The sequence below is a fragment of the Aythya ferina genome (genome assembly GCF_964211825.1).
Source record: "Aythya ferina genome assembly, chromosome: 1".
Classification (NCBI taxonomy): Eukaryota; Metazoa; Chordata; class Aves; order Anseriformes; family Anatidae; genus Aythya; species Aythya ferina.
The window spans coordinates 28952660-28973017 of record NC_140296.1 but is presented as its reverse complement, the minus strand read 5'-3'; the positions used below and the strand labels follow the sequence as shown (position 1 = coordinate 28973017).

Sequence of the window (20358 nt, the reverse complement as noted above, 5' to 3'; positions counted from 1 at the left end):
GATAAAAAACAAGAGTAGAAAGTATCAGATAATGCAGAACGGGAGAACAGACAGAAGAATATCTGCTTCAAGATGAGGACTACCATAAGAAATGACAGACACCTGGGGACAACACTGGTATTTTACAGACAGAAGAAAGACAAACACAAATCTGCAATGAATTAAGGAAGTAATTTCCAGTAGAAAGACAAAAGACATTCATGTCTCTACAAAGTCTTGATGAAACTTCATATGGAACTTCAACGTACACAAAACCAAACACCCAAAGTCAAATAAAATCAACGGGGTAAGCCTAGAAGAAAAATACAGGGAGGCTCAAGAAGTTATTTCAGTTAAAATAATAATAACATGTTATTTGTGCACAAGCAAGTGGCTGTAATCTGCCAATGAATAAACGTAAGCTAAAAATGTAAAGCTTTCTAACCATTGGAGCTCTGAGATTTGGAAATAACTTGCTCCAACAGGCACACCACAGAGCATCTGTTCATAAATTTTTGACACTGTTGTCTGGCAGCAAGGGACAGAGCTGAATGAGCCCCTTTCTTTCCTACTTTCTAGGAATAACCATTCGATGGAAAACGTTTTCAACAGCATATGTTTTTATAACATCAGAAAAGCATTGTAGTCACTTCTGAATTCCTAGCAGGGAACAGCCAACTTCTGAAGCATTACTTGGGATGATGTTATTTCACCGGTACTCTTGCAAGAGGCTTATGAGGCAAAGGAAAGAAACAGCTGTATCTCACCGGCCTGACTCTCACAGCCTCCAAAGTTGTCTCTCCCATTCACAGGGGAAATGCCCTGGCAGCACTGAACAAGGATTTGTGGTTTCCAAAGTCTGCTGTTGCCATCAGTATAAGCAGAGCAATTCAGCCTCCAGTGCTGTGGAATCCAACACTTTTTACGAGGTTTACCTTTATAAAAATACTTTCAGAGTATGCTTGTTAGTGGGAGAAAAAAAAGGCATCGATTTTATTTCAGATAAGTGGCAGAAACACCAAAGGACGATTTTAAAGCAACACTTCCTAAATGTTTAGCTGTGCCTGTTCAATTCTGATAAAAGAAAAAATGTATTTCACACAGACCAAAGCTGTAAGTTGAATCCAGAGGTATATAAGGCTTACAAGAAGAGAGCTCTAAGATATTCAGCAGCCTGTCACAGATAACATAACATCCCTTTATACTCAGAGCATGCTTGCCCTCAGAGGCCTCCAACTCTGCAAACATTTAATTAAGACTGAAAACACAATTCCAAAACTGCTTTATACATGCTGTTACTCCCTCCCCTCTGCAAAGGGAGAAGCTGAAGCACAGAAAGATCAGAAGATTTACAAAAGGCCACATTTAAAACATAAAAATTAAAAATCAGTGGCTTTGCCAGGAATGAAACCTAGATCATCTGACACCAAAGCCTACCAGTCTTCAAAATCTCTCTTCTGCTAATTTATCTGCCCATAAAGGGAATGCACTGAAAAATAAAATCACTGCAATTTGAGCTCTCTGATACAGCTATAAAGCACACTAATAGATCTAGTTCTGTTTATAGGCCCACTCCCTGAATTCTTTGCTCTTTATCATATGCTTTCTTGAAAGATTACAGCACAGCTGAGCTTGTAAGAGCAATGAGGGGAAAATGCAGCCAGCAACATCACTCTACTCATCAGCCAATCCCACTATAAAGTGACTCAGTTAAGTAGCTCAACAACAAACACTTCCTCCTGCCCACAAAGGCAAGAATGAGAGCATGTGATCCTGTTAGTGCATTCTTCTCAGATGTTACTCTGGACAAGCAATTTGCTACTCAAAAATGAATGAGAGAATAATTTCCCTTCCCTTAAGTATCAGACATCTGTCTTCTCTTAGTTCCTAACCTTCATCTGCTTATTTATCAGAATAAAAATATTTCAGTAACTCGTACTGAGTGAGACTTTCTTCTGTGGAAAAAGAGGCTTCATTTTCCATTTACTTCAGTGTGCCTAAGCCCCCATGTATTTTGGGCATGAATCAGCAGACTTTCTTCATAATTTTGCCCAATCAGTTTCTATATAGTGAAAGAGATGCTTTATTCCCTCTTCATTTCTCCCTCCCACAATATTTGGGAAGGCTGTGGCAATTACAGAGTCAAGAACTCAACGCAGGAAATAGAAGACTTTTGATCACCTGGACAAATCTGAGCTGTCCTCCCCGTGCAGTCCCCTCACACAATCCACGTTTCATTTGGCAGGCAGAAGGAATCGGGGCTACACGAGTAACTTCTCTTGAAAACCCTCAACAAGTTGCAGATTTTGAAAGGTGCATTGCAAAGCAGACAAAAGATAAACAGATGAAAGGAGAGGGCAGTTTTGTGTCAGGCTGAATGAGTGCTGTCTCTGCTTGGCAACAAAATGATTCCAAAACCTCAGGAATTTACTCATAATAAGCCTCGCTGTTGGCTACTTGTTGAATTTCCAGTCTTGAAAGCACCTGGCACAAAGATGGATATTGGCTGAAACTTTACCTGGAACCTACAAAACCTTGCGGTAATGCTTTCTGCTTTCCCCACAAACACCTCTTCTAACAGGTGGTAAGCATCCTGAAGATCAGACCGAAAATCACTAGGCAGTTCTGCCCTTAACCTGCCTACCTCTATAGAATACAAATGAGAATAATAACAACACTATTGAGCAACTACATGATATTATTATGAAACTGAAGGCACCCATGGCGATGCTCAACTCAAGTGGTGTGTTAAAGCTCTATAGAAGCACTTGAAGAAATTAATAATTGTATTTTCAATTGCATGTCCATTCAATAAAGAACAGAACAAAACAAAAAGATATAGTCTTTCAAATGCTGAATAGCTATCAGGTCACTGAGGCCACAGTTTCATGAGCTCTCTGCTCCCTGACAGTGCCATCCTGCTCCAGATCTATTCACACACCTACAGCACAACCTCTGCCAGACTGGTACAGTTGTTGGCTGGGCCATGTGGTAAGCCAGATCAGGGAACAGATGCAGGTGAACAAAAAATAGCCTGGTGGGGAAAAAAAAGAAAAGGTCAGAACTGGTTTCCAATCCAGTTCTCCACATGGTCTTACAAACAGCCCTACTAGCACAAGATGGGAAAGAGGGGATGGAAAGAGGCCAGAGAGGCAGGGCTTCTGCTGAAGTGCTGAAGCAGACACCACAGCTCAGATGCTCATCAACCAAACCCAGAAAGATATGATGGAAAAGGAGGTGTAAATGAGTGATTATATAAATCAAGACTGAAACTTTATGAAAGTATCCTGAGTAGGATAGAGAGAACAGACTACATCGGTACAGAAAAATGCCAGAATTAAAGTTAGGGACTTTTTGAGCGTTTGACTTTGCTATCTAGCATCCTTCTAGTGCAGCAAATCCTGTGCTAATACATCTATCATTAGAAAATATTTATTATAAAACAGTGTTTGCACACAGCAATCTTGGGTAACATTCAGATTCTAAAGCCATGCAAAAATTGCATCCTGTAGTACCATACTCATACTTGCATCAATCATTTTTGTATCACACCGACTCTCCCACTGATGCTAACAAACTAGCCAGAAGTAGCATTTATATTAAATAAAACTAGAAAGATAAGAAAGCAGCAGATCTTACAGCCACTAAGTTTGACAGGATTGATGAAAAGAATATTTGCGATCCCTATTGCCATTTATCAACGTGGGAGTCTTTCAAAGCTAAAAAATTAAGAATTCAAGTCTATGCCTAACTGTAGTCCATAGAAAAAAACTCCCACAAGCTCAGATGTGCAGAAAGACATCTCTTAACTAACGTCTATGAAGTACATACAATCCTAAGATAACAGCTCTTAACAGCTTTACAATTACTTAAGTGAAAGGGAAACCAAGTTACATTTCCATTTCTAGTATTAATAACTGTAGAAATAATGGAAAATGATAATATAATTTAAAGAACATAGGCAGCAGCCAAGAGGGAATATACTTCCTGTAAATCCATTAGTGAGGAACATTAATACCAGTTTTCTTTTTGCTCCATAACTGTGTTACCCCTCTAAACAGCATTAACTTGACCATGACTTGAGCAAGCCCGATCATTAAAATAGTTCTTTGTAGTGGTAATTTCGCCTTACTGCTAAAATTAGTCCAAGAAAGAGTCGTCGTTCAGGAAAACTTCCCTAAAGCTCAGTGAAAGTTCTGCCTGAATAAAGACCTGAGGAACAGCCCCTTTCACGGAGTTAGAGTTTCAGGTTGAGAAGACCCACCGCCGATGAATAGCGAGATGGTTAATTTACATACGCAGTTTCTTGTGACACTTCACACACACGCTCATCTTACATGCATCCCTAGCAGCTCTGGGGTTTCTTATGCAAGTGGCTGTGCTCTCATTCCTCTGCACCTCCAGAGCAAGCCCGCAGCTGCAGGCAGTCAGCAGAGAGGAGCAAGAGAAATGATATATTGCAGATATTTTATTTTTGGAAACCGCACTGTAAATAAACCCATTTCCAGAGATATTCCATGGACACGGAGTGTTTGGCCACGGAGCCAGCGCCTTATGTAACAGAAGGCGTATTGTTTAGGATTGCCTTCTTTAAAAAGCCACTCCTGGTAACACAGTTTACAAAGCTATAAAAAGCTAACAGCGTAACTATAGAGAATAAATAAATGAGCCGTTTTATTAGGGAAATGCTATTGCTAACTAGAAAAAAAAAAAAAAAAAAGAAAGTTCTGTCGAATTACTTAACTTTATGTAATTCCAGCGAGACCATCTCGGCCGATACTTACTGCGTGCAGGCGGCCAGGCGTGCCTAAGCGGCGAAGCGCAGCTCCATGGCGAGGTGCTGAAGACAGCTCTCTGCCAGCGCGGCCAGCCAGAGGTGCTTCTCAGTTATCTCCCATTTAATGGCAGCTTCTCCTTCTTGCTGACACGTGGCGGAGAAAGCAGCTTCCAGAAGACAGCCTCTCCTGCCGAGCCACCGTTACCCTCTGCAAAAGCGTTAGCAGCAGTGAACAGCCAAGCATGCACACACACACACACGCGCACTCAAAGCAGCTGTAAATTTCCACTCCCCTTTCCCTTTTCAGCCGGGCTCCTTCATGTGCCAGGGGCAGTTCTGCTTCTGGTCCGACTAGCTCCGTGTCCGGGTGTGCATTTTTCCCACCGCCCTCCCCTGCTTCCCACTCCCTGGCTCGCCTTTCTCACGGGCTCACTCCCCTCCTCCGTCCCTTCCCTCTCTCCACGTCAGAGGAATGCGTGTAAAGCAGAAGAACACGTATCTAGCCCCGCCGAGAGATGTCTCTGGGGTTAAAGGAAGAGATGCAACAATTTCACATCGCTCCTGTAAGTTTCCATTCCCCTTCGAAGTCTTTCCGTGGATGGGAGGCATCTTGGACGGGTCCATTCACGTGGCAGGGGCTGCTGGAATTCAATTATTCACCTTGCCTTCCTGCTGAGAATGCAAATAAGGGAGCCCAACAATGGTTTGTTGTTACAAGATAATAACAAAACCAACATGCTAGCGCACGGGATCTTGCAGCAGGAGGAGTCCTGCCCAGAGGAGCCGAAGTTGCTGCTGTTTCCTGCCTGGCTGCGTATTGTAATGCCAGGATCAGAACACTTTTTCACATAACACTGGGCTGGGGGGGTGGAAATCTCCAGTATACTCTAAGCAAAACTTCAGAAAATGCATTAGCCTAAAGCATTTTTTCCAAGGGCTAACTTCATCCAATTAAAATATCCCCAAAGAAGCACTACCAGCTATTACCAAGCACACAAACGCAGCAAAATGCAATTAAAGGAATTGTTAATGCTTTGCTTTTCGCTCTCAGCAGCTACTCCTCGGTGAGTGCCACATCTATCCAGAGGGAACTGCAAGTGGCTTTCCCCCCCAGCTGTCTAACACGCATCAAGAAACGAAAGGCAAAAGGCTTTACCAGGCACCATTAGCACTGCAGGATGTTGAAATCCATCCTCACGCAGACCTCAGCCAAGCCCCAGCACGGGTGAGAAGCGAGCGTGTATTTATGCTGAGGTCACCAGCTCAGGGTGGGATTTCACCTCCTGTCCCCTCTTCCTTAGAGTTAAGTCCAGCCAAAGTTATTAAAAATAATTCTGTATATTACAACATTTGCTTGAGGAAGCTAAACTCAGCCCCCACTGTGGGCCAGCGTCACAGAGCTTAATTTAGGGCTCACCTGTGGCAGCTATTCACAGCTCTACATTACAGACAACAACAGAAAAGCATGAGAAACAACTCAGAGAGGTGTTTTGGAGGAGCACAGATGAAAACACTAACCTTTTAAAAGGCTAACATCTTTTCCTAGCAATCCTAGTTCCTAACCAAGGCAAACAAGTACCAAAAAGCATCCCTTTGAAGAGGAAAGCATCAGCAACATGCCTGGCTTCAATCCTTCTTCTATTTTAGGCAGAAGCAGTCCCTGCTCCCTGAACCTTGCTGAGCCACCTTCAGATTCATGCCTTCAAGTCTCTGTAAAGCATGTTGTGATTTGTGCTTGTGCCTTATAAAACACATCATCGGGACACGTCACCCCCCTGGTTTTGGGCAGCCCTGAGCAGCACTGGAAATGTATTAGCGCTGCTTTCCCTGCACCCAAAAAAGCTGCTGCAAGTGACACCAAGTGGCAATTTTTGCTCTAAACCAGGACTGAAATATTCCTCCAACGTGGGATTAAAGGCTTTGTGTTAGGGGGTGTGGCGTGGTCAGGCTTCCTCTCGAGGCCACGAGCAGAGAGCTGAGCAAGTGATGCTGCCGACACCAAACTCGAGATGAGATGGAGAGGCCTCTGAAGCACAGAGGGCACGTGAGCAACCAGCACAGGCTGTGGTTTGTTGCACTCCTGAACAAAATTGGCCTTAGGCACTACCTGATAGGAGCCTGCCCTCCAGCCAAGCCACCCCACAGCACCAGGCTCTGCTGCCAGCTTGGCGGGGAAGGGAACGGGGCGACGCACCGTACGGCACCCCGGCACCTTACATCAACCATGGTGTTGACCCTGTGTGTTTGCTATTTATTTTCAATTGGGGTACCACAGCCTTTGAGTAAACAGCACAGCTAAAGTCAAACGATAAGAGCTCTGCCCTTGGGCTACAACAGAAGGTACCGGCTCTTCCTAAGGAAACACACAAACCTAAGCATGTTATGTCATTAGTTTCCACTGTTTACTTTTCTTTTAAAGGGAATAACCTTTTTTTTTTTTTTTTTCTTTTTTTCTCCCCTTTATCTGAACTCTCCCATGGGAAATTATACCATTTATATACTGCATCCATCAACATTTTAACAGGTAAAGATACCTCTGCATCTACCTGAAACTGCTTGAATAATCACCAAAAGGCCATTTTAGTTGCACGCTACAAGGCCCCACTGGATAACCATGCATCACTAAGTTAACAAAAGTATTCACAGCACATTCTGAGTAAGCAGTGATCTATAAGCATAAAAACATTATCTAGAAAATAAACTATTACCTGTTTTTAACTATATATGTCTGTTTTCATGTTTCCAAGGAGTAAATTGAATATGTACTCATATTTACAGATCAGCTTTGTCTGTCTCCTACCTGAGGAAATACTTTTTGACTTGAATAGGAGCTTTCTACAAGTGGGGGAGTAAGACACATGCCTGCCACCACCTTTGCATTGCAGCTGAGGGAGACAATTCAAAGAAAGCTGTCTAAAGGGGCAGGGAAAAAATTCTCTCTGCTTTTCCAATTCTGTTTCATCATCAGTGCACTTAACTCTCGGATGACAGGAAAAGGCCTTGCACCATCCTACGTGAATTAAGCTATAATTACTTAATGCTCTTACCTGATCTTTTTTTTTTCCCTCTCCAAGATGTTATTAAATATTTCAAAAGAAATAATGTTTTCTTCAGCTCGTGCTTTGTAGCCATCTACATCATCTAGAATGATGTAATTAGTCAACTACTCCTTATAATCTCAAGATACACTAAAAAACAATCTCTGTGCACTGCTAAGGGACTCCAGCCTCCACATATTTAAATTCCATTATATTTGTTTCCTTTAAAGTGAAAAGAGATCTTAGGCAAATTTATGGCTAGAGTACTTTTGAGAAATGCTTGCCCTTGTTTTCTTAAGTTTAAATTATGCCGTCTAATGAAGACCAAAGGGGGAAGAAAAAAAAAAAACACATTTCATTATTCCTACCCTTTCCATTTATTTTCTAAAATGGAAAAGAGAAGTTATGCAGCTTGAACAATGAGTGTGGTAGCAATAAATTACAGAGGCAGATGATAAACATGTAGTACATGTATATTAATTCTGCTCATTTAATCACCCACTTACAGTCTGTCTACCTCCTCCAAGATTACTTCCAGCATTCCAAAGCCCTAAGCAGCCTCAGATAACGACCACAAAATCCCTTCCTTCCCCCAAAATTGCTCAGTGCCAAGGCACTGGGTAAACCCAAATGGAATTCTACACAGCAACTGGTTTAGTTGTATAATACCACGTATCAAGAAGGGAAACTTTTAAATACTAAAAAAAGATTCCTCCTCCCCCAAACCTAAAAACTAAAGAAACCCACCCATGGGATTTCTTCCTACTCTTACAGATCCCAAGATACTGAAATTGTGGCAGTTTTTTCAGGTGGGTAGGGAGGGAGAGGACTAAAAACAAATCACTTATATTGTTATCTGCCCTATAAAGATGCTACCCTTTAACTCAAGGCATTTAACTTTACAATAAAGCAATATAAAAAGTGTGTCCAATAACACTTTTAAGACCCAATAAGGGAGATTTTACAGTAACTTCATGCTTGTATATTGTTCTAAAAGCCTGCAGATGATCATTTTTCTCAGATCCCCTATAATGTGGCCATTCCAAATTAATGTCATTAAAACTCTTCTTCATCTAATCCATCTCAAATACACATACACACAAACACCTACACTTTGTCTCTCTCCTATAATACTGGGGGGAGAGCAGCTCTGGACTGATCCCCCAAAAACAGACACCTGCACAGAAAGACAAGTTAACATCTGGCTGCTCATCCAGATACAAAACAAGGTAAAAACGGACACGATATGTGGAGACAGATGGTTTTTCTTAAGCCAGTCTATGCCATAGCTGTGTTTTAGCTGAAATAAACAGCAAGGGCTACCTGGGTGCTTTTGTACCAGCTATTTCTGAAAGTGAAAACGTCTTCAACGTTTTGCCCCCTCTTCTTCTTCCTGGCTCCCTCTAGCGACCTTTAGCACATACTGCCTTTTCTTCCTGCTTCGTTTAATGCAAATAAAAACAAATGCTAGAGTGATTTTTGTTTTGTTTCGATTTTGAAATACCTGCACTAAATCTTATAAAGTGCTCATAAGTTTTTACTGAACATATAATTCCCATGTACTTCACTCCAGCATCACACAACCAACACTGGCCTTTCTACCAGGAATGACACCTTTATGTAGGAAACCCTTCATGTGTGTGCCAGCATATTTAAAATTTTACTCCTTCTAAAGCCATCCATCAGCTCCATCCTTTCATCTAACTAGAGAAAAAGAGCTAACATGAATCCCTTTCCTTGTGCATCTTCCCCCCAAACAAGAATTACGACTCTAAACACTTATAAAATGTCACATCCCTTATCTGTTGTGTCCCAATATAAAACATATTTAAGGATCATAATTACACTCCCACTTTTATGAATGGACAACATTACCTTGAGGGACAGTGAGCACACAACAACATCAGGATTTTTACTTGTGGACTTGAACAAAAAGTAGCCCTCCAAATATCAGTAGCTTCCTGAAGAGCTAAGCAGGTTACTTTTAATGTAATTGCTGCCTTCACCCCTACAAACTGCTTCTATCCCATCATTGTATATTCAGTCACTTCAGCAGTCATTTTTGTTAGTTTTTTAAAGAAGTCAGTGGTTATTCTATTTATAGAACTAAAAATGGGAGGAGGGTAGCCTGAAATGGTGCTTTGCAATGAAAATATTAGACAGATGAACTGATCTTTGATGACAATAATTATACGTAATGTGTGGCTCTGTTTCTAAGAGGAGAGGACAGATTGAGAAAAAAAAAAAATGGATGAAGATTTTTCCTCTATTGACCACTTCTACAGAAGCCTAAGGCATTTGTCATTAGATGCTCTCAAGATGATTTGCAAACAAACAAAATTAAGGTTAATTTAACCCAAAAGTTAAATGCTCCCATGAGTAATATCCACTTTTGTATGAGGAAACTGAGCTGGCTCTGAGCAAACACAGACAGATGTGCACTCTGAAATATATTTTTAAAGAATGTCAGTAGATAGGAACCGGAGCCATCATTCTGAATCAGACAAAGCTCCATCAACTCCCATGTCGAAGAGCAGCTGAGGCCAAGCACAAAATACAAAAAGAAACATGTACCAAAAGAAAGACCATCCTACTCTTCCAGCTTCTGGCAATTAGCACCTTAGAGATTTCCTGAAGCATCATCCAAAATCACCAGGCTAAATAGCTACAAATGGCTCCATAGCCATTCACTTTAGAGTTCAAACCAGCAAGTATTATTCTCGGGAGATTGTGAAATCGTATCTGTAATACTTATATTCCTCAGACTGAGCAGCCAAGAGAGCTGAGACAGCTATTCTCCCTGGATGAGAGATCAAACAAGAAATCAGCAAGATCGGTGATTTACTGCATTCCACTCAATTATTTCTTTAGGGCAGCAAAGCCAGAATTTACCCACAGAACCACTGTATTTTTCAAGTGATTGCCTCAAATAAGAGAATAAATACTACCAGAAAGCCCAATACAGAGGCAGGGTGTTGTACCGATGAAGAAATGAGTTCAGACTACAGAAACCAAGAGTCAGTTCCTATTTGTGTCACACATTTCTGTGTGAACTTGGGAAGGCCATTTAGTCTCCCTATGGGAAAACAAATGCATTAAAGAACGTAAGATGCTTTGACACTATAGTGATAGAAACCAAATAAACATACTAGGGAGTACGCGGCTTGCTGTGCCCTTTTCTGGCAGATAGGTATGATAGCCCTACATCACTAGAAACTATATCCACAGATGGAACAAACTTCTGAGACTCTTCTCAAACTAAGAATCCTACAAGAGCAGACGGGCTAAACCCAAAATGGAATAATTCTAGGCTGAAAGTCTAAATCCGTTGCTTTCAGATGAAGAATTACTTTTTTCCCCCCCAGTGTCAGACAATAAAATCTAAGCATCACAATAATTCATGAAAAATAAGGCTGCTATTTTTAAGCAAGAATTGATCTGAATTGGCTTGCCCAAAGTCACGCAAGAATATTTCTGGCAGCCAACAGTTTTTCCCCCGGAAAAAAGTGAACCTAGGTCTTCTCACATCTTTGCTCATTGCCAGATCCTGTCCTACAATAACGGCAATTTAAAATATTGGATCAGAATAGGAAACCGCAAGAACAATTCACCAAGCTCAAGTTACACACAGAGTCATTGTCCCCACAAGTACCCCAAAGTCCTTCCTCTTGAGAAACAATTAAAGTGTACTCATCACTTAGCAGACCAAATATATTTGCCCCCGTATAACAGATAGACAGTCAGTCATGCAACACTGGATGCTTGCCCTTTCTGGCCCACAGGAAGGATCGCAACACAACTATAACGGGATCATCCCCCGTTACGTGATGAATGGTCCCTGTTGTCACAAATCCCCTGACACTGATTTTAGTCACGTATTCTTCTGGTCCCAGGATGGAGCACTCCGATACCTCTCCAGAAAGCTATGTAGACCATTCTGGCAAAAAGTTTACTCTACTGAGCCAATTAACCTTTCGAGTATTCTATGTAATTCAATAACGTTAAGCCCCACTGGGGAAAACTTAACCATATACATTCCCACCCTCCAAAAAAGCCATCCGCTGTTCTCCCCGTCTGTGTTGCCCAACAACAGACACTACAAATGAATTATTATGCCAAGCACATACAACCACAAAGCGCCCAATTAAGGCTTGAGTTCCTTTATTTTTAATTAACAAAACAGGGTCATTCCTAGAATTCCTTAAGTGGAAGCAGGCCCAATGAATGTTGGCATTTTTAGTGCAAGAAGCCTGGCCTGAACAAGAGTTGACATGCAGCAGAGTGCTTGTCTTCAGAATAATCCCTGTTTTGGAGGGAGAGCAGCTGAGGCACCTGGGCGTGCTTTGATTCAACTCTGCTCCTGGGCAGCCTTCACAGTGAGGACCCCTGACAGGCTCTGGACACTTGGAAGAAAATAACTCACCGCATGGCATTAATGGCAATCTCTAGATACATAAGTTGCATCAGGTCAAATGCAGTGATGGACATCTTCTTGGCAAACATCAGTCGTCTGCATCTCTTTCAATGAAATCTGACAGCTCCTTCTTCCTCAGCATACAAATCTACACTTCCAAGTATTGTTATGCCCTCTGGAAACACTTCAAGCAATGGCAGTTTTCTCATGATAATGGTACTGTACATACCTGCTTTCATCCTACAGAAACAACTTAAACATTTTATACTCTGAATGGTTATTTTCTTTTCAGAATCCAATCACAAAATAATTACCTGCCATGAAAATCTACACTTTGGAAGGGTAAAAGGCTGCTACTGTTCGATACAAATAATAATAATTATGATTAGCACTGAAACGAATGAGGTGTACCCACTCACAAATAAAAAAGGAGTCTCAAGCAATATCAGCCCAGAAATGAGAAGTTATCCAGCATCTTAGGGAAAAAAAAAAAAAAAAAAAAAAAAAAAAAAGACAAAACAAAATAAAACCACCACCAAAAAAAAATGCATTATATAACTTATCTGAGCCTGAATATCCACAGAACACATTTTCTAATATCAAACGTGCCTTCAGGAACTCAGTTCTCTCTCACATGACATTCCTCAGTGTCATTTCCAAGCCTAATGTCACAAGGAGACAAAATATCGTCTACCAAATTGAGCAGAGATTCCCAAACCCAAGGAGTTGGAACTGAAAGCTCCAACTGTAGTGAGAGTATGACAGCTAAGTCCTGAAACCACTTCTTCAAAGGCAGCAGTGCTTGTAAGGACATCAAATTATGTCCTGCATTATGGTCGGGTTTGAAGTTTCCATCTAAGCACAAGTAAAAAGAAAAGGGTTATTTTCTGGGAGTACAGAATCCCATGAGAAGGTCATGTAGTGAGAGCCACACCACTTTAACTTTCCATGACCACAGCAAGGCAGTCTCTACAAGCTGTCATCGTGGGATGAAATTACTTTCACAAGCACAAGAACTTCCATTGAAAGATTTCAGCACACAAAAGACCTGTATCCAAACAGCTGCATATTAGCCAAGTAACTAAAGACATAGACATAAGCTACTTAATACCTCATTGTTCAACACAGCAACACCACCGTCTATTTCTAAATTCTTCTATTTAAAAAGTAGTAAAGATGACATGGTCAGGAACTTTAAAATTAACACATAATGATAACCCGGGACAATTTACAGAGAACTGGCTGTCCTTCCAAAATTGCAGAGTTCCAATGCTTCCTGGAGACTTACAAAATAAGACACTATTTGGAGAAAAAAGGAGTTTGAAACAGCGTTTTGGTTCCCCTCTTGTCAAAACAAGAAACAAATAATACTACTAGCAAAAAACAAACAAACAAAAAAAACACAAACAAAAACAAACAAACAAACAAAAACACCCAACAACTGAATATCACAAAATTGTATCTGAATTCCACCATTCTTCATCAAAGTGTAACATTTTCAGGAGTCAATTTCCTAGACAGCAGATCAAACCCTTAACCTTATATACTAGACTTTTTATAATGCCTGTTTTCTATTAATCATATTGAACAGCAGTTGCTACATCTCAATACTTAAGTTCTTGGACAGCTTTACATTTGCCATTTAAAAAAAAATATTTTCTTCAGTCTCCATAGATTTGTAATAAAAATTTTCAAGTGTTCTTTCAGACTTTATTACTGTAAGATGAAGGATTTGCTCATTGTTATATGATTATCTCTAATATTCAGTTTCATTTTTCCTACAGATGTACGTAACAGTTCTGCCTTTTCAGCATCACTGTCGACAACTTCAGCACATCCATCAGCCATATGTCACTGCTCTTTTTCTTCCTGGTATTTTTAGAACAGCTCCTTAATTAGCCCCAAGAAGCTCCAAAGAAAATCTAGAGAGTTGTCTTTAATCATTTAAACATGAAAAATAAGTAATTTATACTCTTTCCTACAAACTGGCTGCTGCCCTTGAACCACTTCTAAATCAAGATGGGACTCCTCCATTTCTTCCACCACCTTTTAGCATTCAGTTTTGCACATTCCAGCTAGCCACGTGTTCTCACACTTTTTCCCCTCCACTTTGAGAAAGCTCTCGCAAGCTCTCTTAGAAATGTATTAGGGATGTAACAGCAGAGCACGCAGAACTGAAGATTTGTTTAGTCCCTCATGTTTTGCAGCTTCAAAGACAGGAATGGCACGTAGCTTAGCAGCCATCTTCTCCCATGACCTTATGAACTGTGACGAGAGAAGACAGTCAGTTCACAGGATGGAGAGTTCAATGACAGGGAGGAAAAACAATGGGCAGAATCTCTGCGCGTGTTTTCTTAGCATTTAACTCCTTCTCAAGAAACTAGAATAGCATGAGGGTATCTTGGGAAATCCTCTGGTAATATTTTCCTTTCCCTGACAAAAGAGGGGTGAACACAGATGAATCGTCGGGGCATGTATCTTCTTATATTAATACTGGTTTTTTGAAGGGAAAGCCTTTTCTAAAAAGAGAATGAACTAGCAAGCCAGTTTGATCTCAGAGTTCATTCAAACCTCAGCACCTTTGACCAGAAGCATTTTGCCTTTTACTTTCGTATTTTGCCCAAGGCTGTGTGCAATGCTTGCAGTAGAGGAGTACAAATGTCTCAGGCAGTTACAGACCTAAATACATATTGTGATGTAAAAGACACAAGACCTATTAATGGCTTGCAGATGAAGAGGATTAGGAGCAAAGGTCAACACAATTTCTATGTAATGGGCTTCTATTCAGAAGGTTCAGCCTTACTTAGCTAATTTGCTAAGTTACATGAAACGTTTTGTCAAAAAAAGAAAAGAACAGTTTTCCCAGAGACTGACTATAGGATACACACAACATATTTGCTTTAACAGATATTTACAAGCACCCCACAGCCCTGCCCTTAGCCTATGAAGTTCAATTTGGTGCATTATTTGTAACAATAAATAAACCAGATATTGCAGAGATCTCCTGTATCCAAAAGCAGCAAGTAGTCAATGGCCACTTGGAATTGGTAGCCTTTAGCTTATTTGCAGAAATTAAAGAGCTGTTTGACTGATACTGATCTGTAGAAAATGAGAGTACACAATTAAAAAGGTACACCTGATGAGGGAAAGCTGATACAGCCACGCCTCCCAGATGATAAAAGACAAAGGCATAACAAAGAGCTGAATGTTACATGTTGCTACGAACACTACAGCTGCTGGAAGTGAATTCTCATTCCACATTATCTCATTCTCTCCATATTCAGTAATCTCCAGTGCTCTTACTTAAAAAGTCACACAAAATGTCTTTCCAACACTTCAGAGCAAGCAAACTGTATTCTCTGATGCAATAAAAAGTTGCATAAAAATTCGCACATCCTTTTTTTTCTCACGTGCTTTTGTGCTGGATTGACAAGGGGGCTTTAACAAAGATCAGCCAACCCAAAAGCTATCATATAACTGGCCCCACATTTCAAAGTCCGGTTTTGCAGCATTGCTTCTTGATTATCTATCAGTGTGTGTGTGTGTGGGGGGGAGTGTTAAAAACACAAAACAAAACATACCTGCTTGTTTAACACCTTCTTTCATCTAAATTAGGGCCTCTTGTAACAGGAAAGACAAGGCACAAACATCACTATCAGAGGTTAGTTTGTTAGTTTGTTTTATACTGTAAAATAAACTGAAGATGTAATTTCACAATTATGTTGTTCTAACACCATATGGCTGCCAATCTATTGTCTAGCACCACTCAATTTTTTATTGTTTATTTAAAAAAAATGATGTCATCTTCATGCAGTCCAAGTTTGTTTTGGTACTGTTTCATAACAAATACTATATTTATTCTCTTCTGTGAAAGGAGTGCCAAATTCATACATTACAATTACTTAAGTTCAGCCAGCTGGCACACTGCTGGAAATGTGAAGGACATTTCTTAGGCGAAAGGGTTGAAAGGTTTGGATCCATAGTTTACTTTGTCTACCCAGGGCTGCTGAAAGAATGCCCTTACACATTTTCACTCCCAAAAGAAGCCCACCCACCTCTGCTGTTCATAAACCGGAGGGATTGGGGCCTGGCACAACCTCGAATGCAGTGAGTTTGAAGATTATGACAGTTCTGCTGTGAAATGAAGACCAACCACAGTAACTTGGATGCAGTAAGTGTTCTGCACATACCACCACGCTGCTCATACTAAAGTAGTTGCACAAACACTTTAAGCAGGGATAAGTGACAGTGACAATAAAATCAGAAGGCAATCGGTCTATCTCCAGATGCTAATTTTTGCCCCTTGACCATCCGCAATTCCCTAACAGAAGCCAAAATATCAAGTGGCTGCACAGTGAATTAGATGAGGGAAATTTATTCAGATAGAAAGTAGCTGAGACAAGCATGTAACTTCTTCTAAACCCCAACCAGTTCCCTGAGCCTGCTTCACTAAGCAGCCACACAAATTAATAGGGGAAGACTGAGTGGCACAGTGAGAACTGATTATTTATTTTTTAATAATGCCGAATTTAAGTGTCCGGTGGACTGTGGATTCCCTGACCCTTCTCTATAATGCTTTCTACCACAGAGAAGCACAATATTAATAGGACAATACTGCTTCCCAAGCTTGCTCCTGCTGTTCTCCACACCTTACTGCCACTTTTCACACCTCTACCAGTACAAAATCAGGCCGAAACAGCTGTTGATGCAGCAAAGTTAACTGTATCAGGAAAAAGAAAAACAATAATCAAAGGTTTTCTTCAGCTAAATCAGTTTTCCCACAGGAGGTTGGGACTGAGGACTATTTAGTCCAGAATGTTTTTTTAAGAGCCCCAATGCTGAACCTCTATAGTAGTCTGCACCTTGACGTGTATTTACATCGTTTTCTATGGTTGCAGTTAAATTTCTTTTAGCATACTTGAAAATTTGCACATTTCAGTTTTATCTGAAACTGGTTATTCCATCTACACACAATAATTACTTATCTTTTGCTATGTGACTCATTTTGATAAGTTTTGTTATGTCAGGTACAACTCTATGTCAGGCACTCACTGCTGTGTGTTTGCATAGCTGTTACCAGGATCAGAGCTAACCTATCAATCACTTGGCATCACAAAGACAGCTTACAACTTACTCTTCACTTTGCTTTAAAAAAGCAAAGGCAAAACAAATGTTGTGGTGCACCCTCTAATACATCTTTGAATAGTGTGAACACTGCAAATTCACTATATCTGGAAGATTGCTTAGAAAATTTTGTCTGCTACATCCTAAGGAAAATATTTTGTGCACATACTTTAATTTGCATGCAAACCCACAAAGGCAATCGGTAGGGTCAGAATATTTTACAACCACTAGCTTTACTTTAGAAAATAGCAGTGAAAACTTATTTCAGATAAATATATAGTTATCTTCTCATAAAGAAATGAAGATAAAAAGATTTTGGGGCATCCACTTATTTTAGAATCCTTTCATGTATATCTACAGCCTGGTTTCCAATGACTGCAGGCCCTTTCAATTCAAGCACAACCATAATCACAGGCTCTCAGGGCTCTTCAGTCATCCCAGTCACTGAAAATTGGAGAACACAGTTTTAGACCTCATGTCTTGATTAAGGAATTGTAAGGGAGCTGTGGCACAGCAAAGACAACGCAAGCTGCTTGATTTCATCCAGCATTATCTAATATTTAAACCAGTCCCTTATTACTGCGTTCACACAACTATCTGGAATCAATGCTGGCAGTCGATACTGAGACTGTAAGACAGAAATGTATCTAAAAAAGAACACATTCCTACTACATAAACAGTCCATAAAGATGAAATCCATTACATTACCAGTGTCCAAACGCAGACCTTGAAGGATATGCCAGCTCGTGGATGGTTAAGAGTTTCAGCAGATTGGGCCAGGCTCCAAAATCCTCAAACTAGTTGGTAATTAACAGACATCTAGGTCCTCCACATGAAAGAAGGCTATTGTTTAAATGGTGACACAATTTTTTCCTTTCCGTTTCATAGCCAGTCTCTGTGTTTTAAGATTCCCTTAGGACAGTAACAATCTATGATTTTAGAAGTTCCACTTTTCAAATAGACAGTTTTTCTGACTTTTAATCGTCAAGAATGAGAATATCCTTAGAACACAGGTAGAACAAAATCATTTTACAGGCTTGGTGGCTTCTCTGAGACTCTAATCTGCCTTTTCTTTGGTTAAATAGTTGGAAAAATTAATATCCAGATAACCTAATAATACATAAAACCTAAGGTATCTACAAAAGCAACAGGTACAAAACGTAGCCCTATGGGCCTGTAAACAGTCTGCAATAAGTCCAATTAGTAAGCAAAGTACTTGCAAAGAATATTAGTATGCATCTCCATAAATAATGATGTGTTGCAGCCAGACTTCTAGGATAAGCTGAAGGATGCTCCACTGAACATGTTTTGTGAAGAAGCAATGATCTGCATAAAATTATGATCTGCTCTGTGATCCATTATCTTTGCCAAAATGGATTAGATGGGTGAAAAATAAAGGACTATATATAATCCGGATTTAAACTAATCAATGTAATAGAAGAGAATGCTATGTTAAAGTTACATTTTGAAAGAATGAGGTGTGGTTATCTATGCTTGCTTACTAGGGAGCAAGTTAAATCACAAAGGATAACAGGAGGATGTAGCAGAGGAGCAGGTAATAGCACTCAACTGATATGAAAATACTTTAAGAAGAAAAGCATCATGAAAACAGAGACAATCCAGATGGAAAAGGACAAAAAAAGTAAATGAGAATTATGAAACATAAAACCATCCCCGAAGAACTGGAAGAAATGGTTCATTATGGGCCAACTTCATCTCCTCCCATTCAAAGGAGCCCTTTATGGTCTGCCTGCCTATGCAATCACTCATCTTACTTCCCTAAATATGTCAAGAACTACATAACACAGAAGTGAAATTAAGCAGCTCAACAAATTATACCATTCACTTGCAGAGTCAACCCTTTCATTATCATCTTAACAAAAGCATTAAGAAGTGCACAAGCACATGGAACAGGCTGTCCTCACCTTTATATGCAGTTAGTCCATCCAGGTGTAGGCTGTAAAAGCTGGTGGCAGAGTCCCCAGAAGCTTATGCTGCTGCTAGAGGAGTGCTGTGGGCAGGTCTCCAGGATGTCAGATCAGCATCACTTGTGAGCTTCTGCCACCTAAAAAGTTTGGGAAGAACTGAGCTTACCTGCTCAGCAGTAGGATTTGCTGCTGTGTTGTAGAGTAACTTACAGCACTAGATGAAAGAGAAAATGAGGGAATTCAGATTACTTCACAAAATTGCCTCCTTATAGTCTTAAAGCCAGGCATATTTCTATTGCCTTTTGCATCAACTAAGATGCATATTGTATGACTAATTTCTCATTTGTCTGAGAAGTATGCAGTCGTGCTTCTGACTTCTGTCACTCCCAATTCCTAGCTAAAAGCTTTTGAGTGCTGCTAGTGCTTTACAGGGAGTAACACCGATAACAGCATTGTATCTTCACACATAACTGACAGGTATTGGGCAAAAGAGCCCATTGTGGCAGATGGAATAACCTCTAGCAGATTGCTCAGAGCAAAGGGAATGCTTTTCTTAGCATTGTGTTATAACTCCATTTTACTTGCTTCCAACTAAAATTATTCCCAGATTTCTAATACTTGCATTTCAATGAGTGATATCTGAATAAACCCTTGAGCTTATCTGCTGCTGGTGACTGTGAAGCATATGGCAACTATGTCATCATAAAAAAAACATTAACTTCCTAAGCACATCAGGCAAGCAGACATATATAGTCCCGCTAGCCAAGCATAAATATGATTATTTAATAACACTCATTGTTTATGAGATTGCTGTACCATCCCCATTTTGCTGATTAATGCTTACCACAGTTTCAAAACATGTATACAAGCATTAGAGGCCATTTCGGAGACACTTATGTAAGGAAGGAAAACTTTATGAGGAAATCATCTTTTAAAATAACTTGTCATTAACACAACTGCTATGATGCTTGGCTTCATATTCTCTGCATTTGTTGTATTCCTCATATACAATTTGTAATGCCGCAAGCGTTTCGTAACATTCAGTAGTCACTCGGACATGTATGTGCATCAATAATTCAGTAAAATAAAATTAATCTG

At 40.2% G+C, this 20358-nt stretch overlaps 1 protein-coding gene across 9 annotated transcripts in view; it reads right to left on the bottom strand.

Annotated features, from left to right (window-relative positions):
• The window catches only part of CAB39L (calcium binding protein 39 like), a 62496-nt gene that overhangs the window by 41214 nt on the left and 924 nt on the right, over positions 1–20358 (bottom strand). For 2 of the 9 annotated variants that reach the window (XM_084505124.1, XM_084505126.1), the window contains exons 2-3: positions 19258–19397; positions 4764–4964 (exon numbers count right to left, since the gene is read on the bottom strand). The gene's annotated coding sequence lies outside the window, so the exon portion shown is untranslated. The other 7 variants (XM_084505123.1, XM_084505125.1, XM_084505127.1 and 4 more) reach the window with 7 other exon arrangements.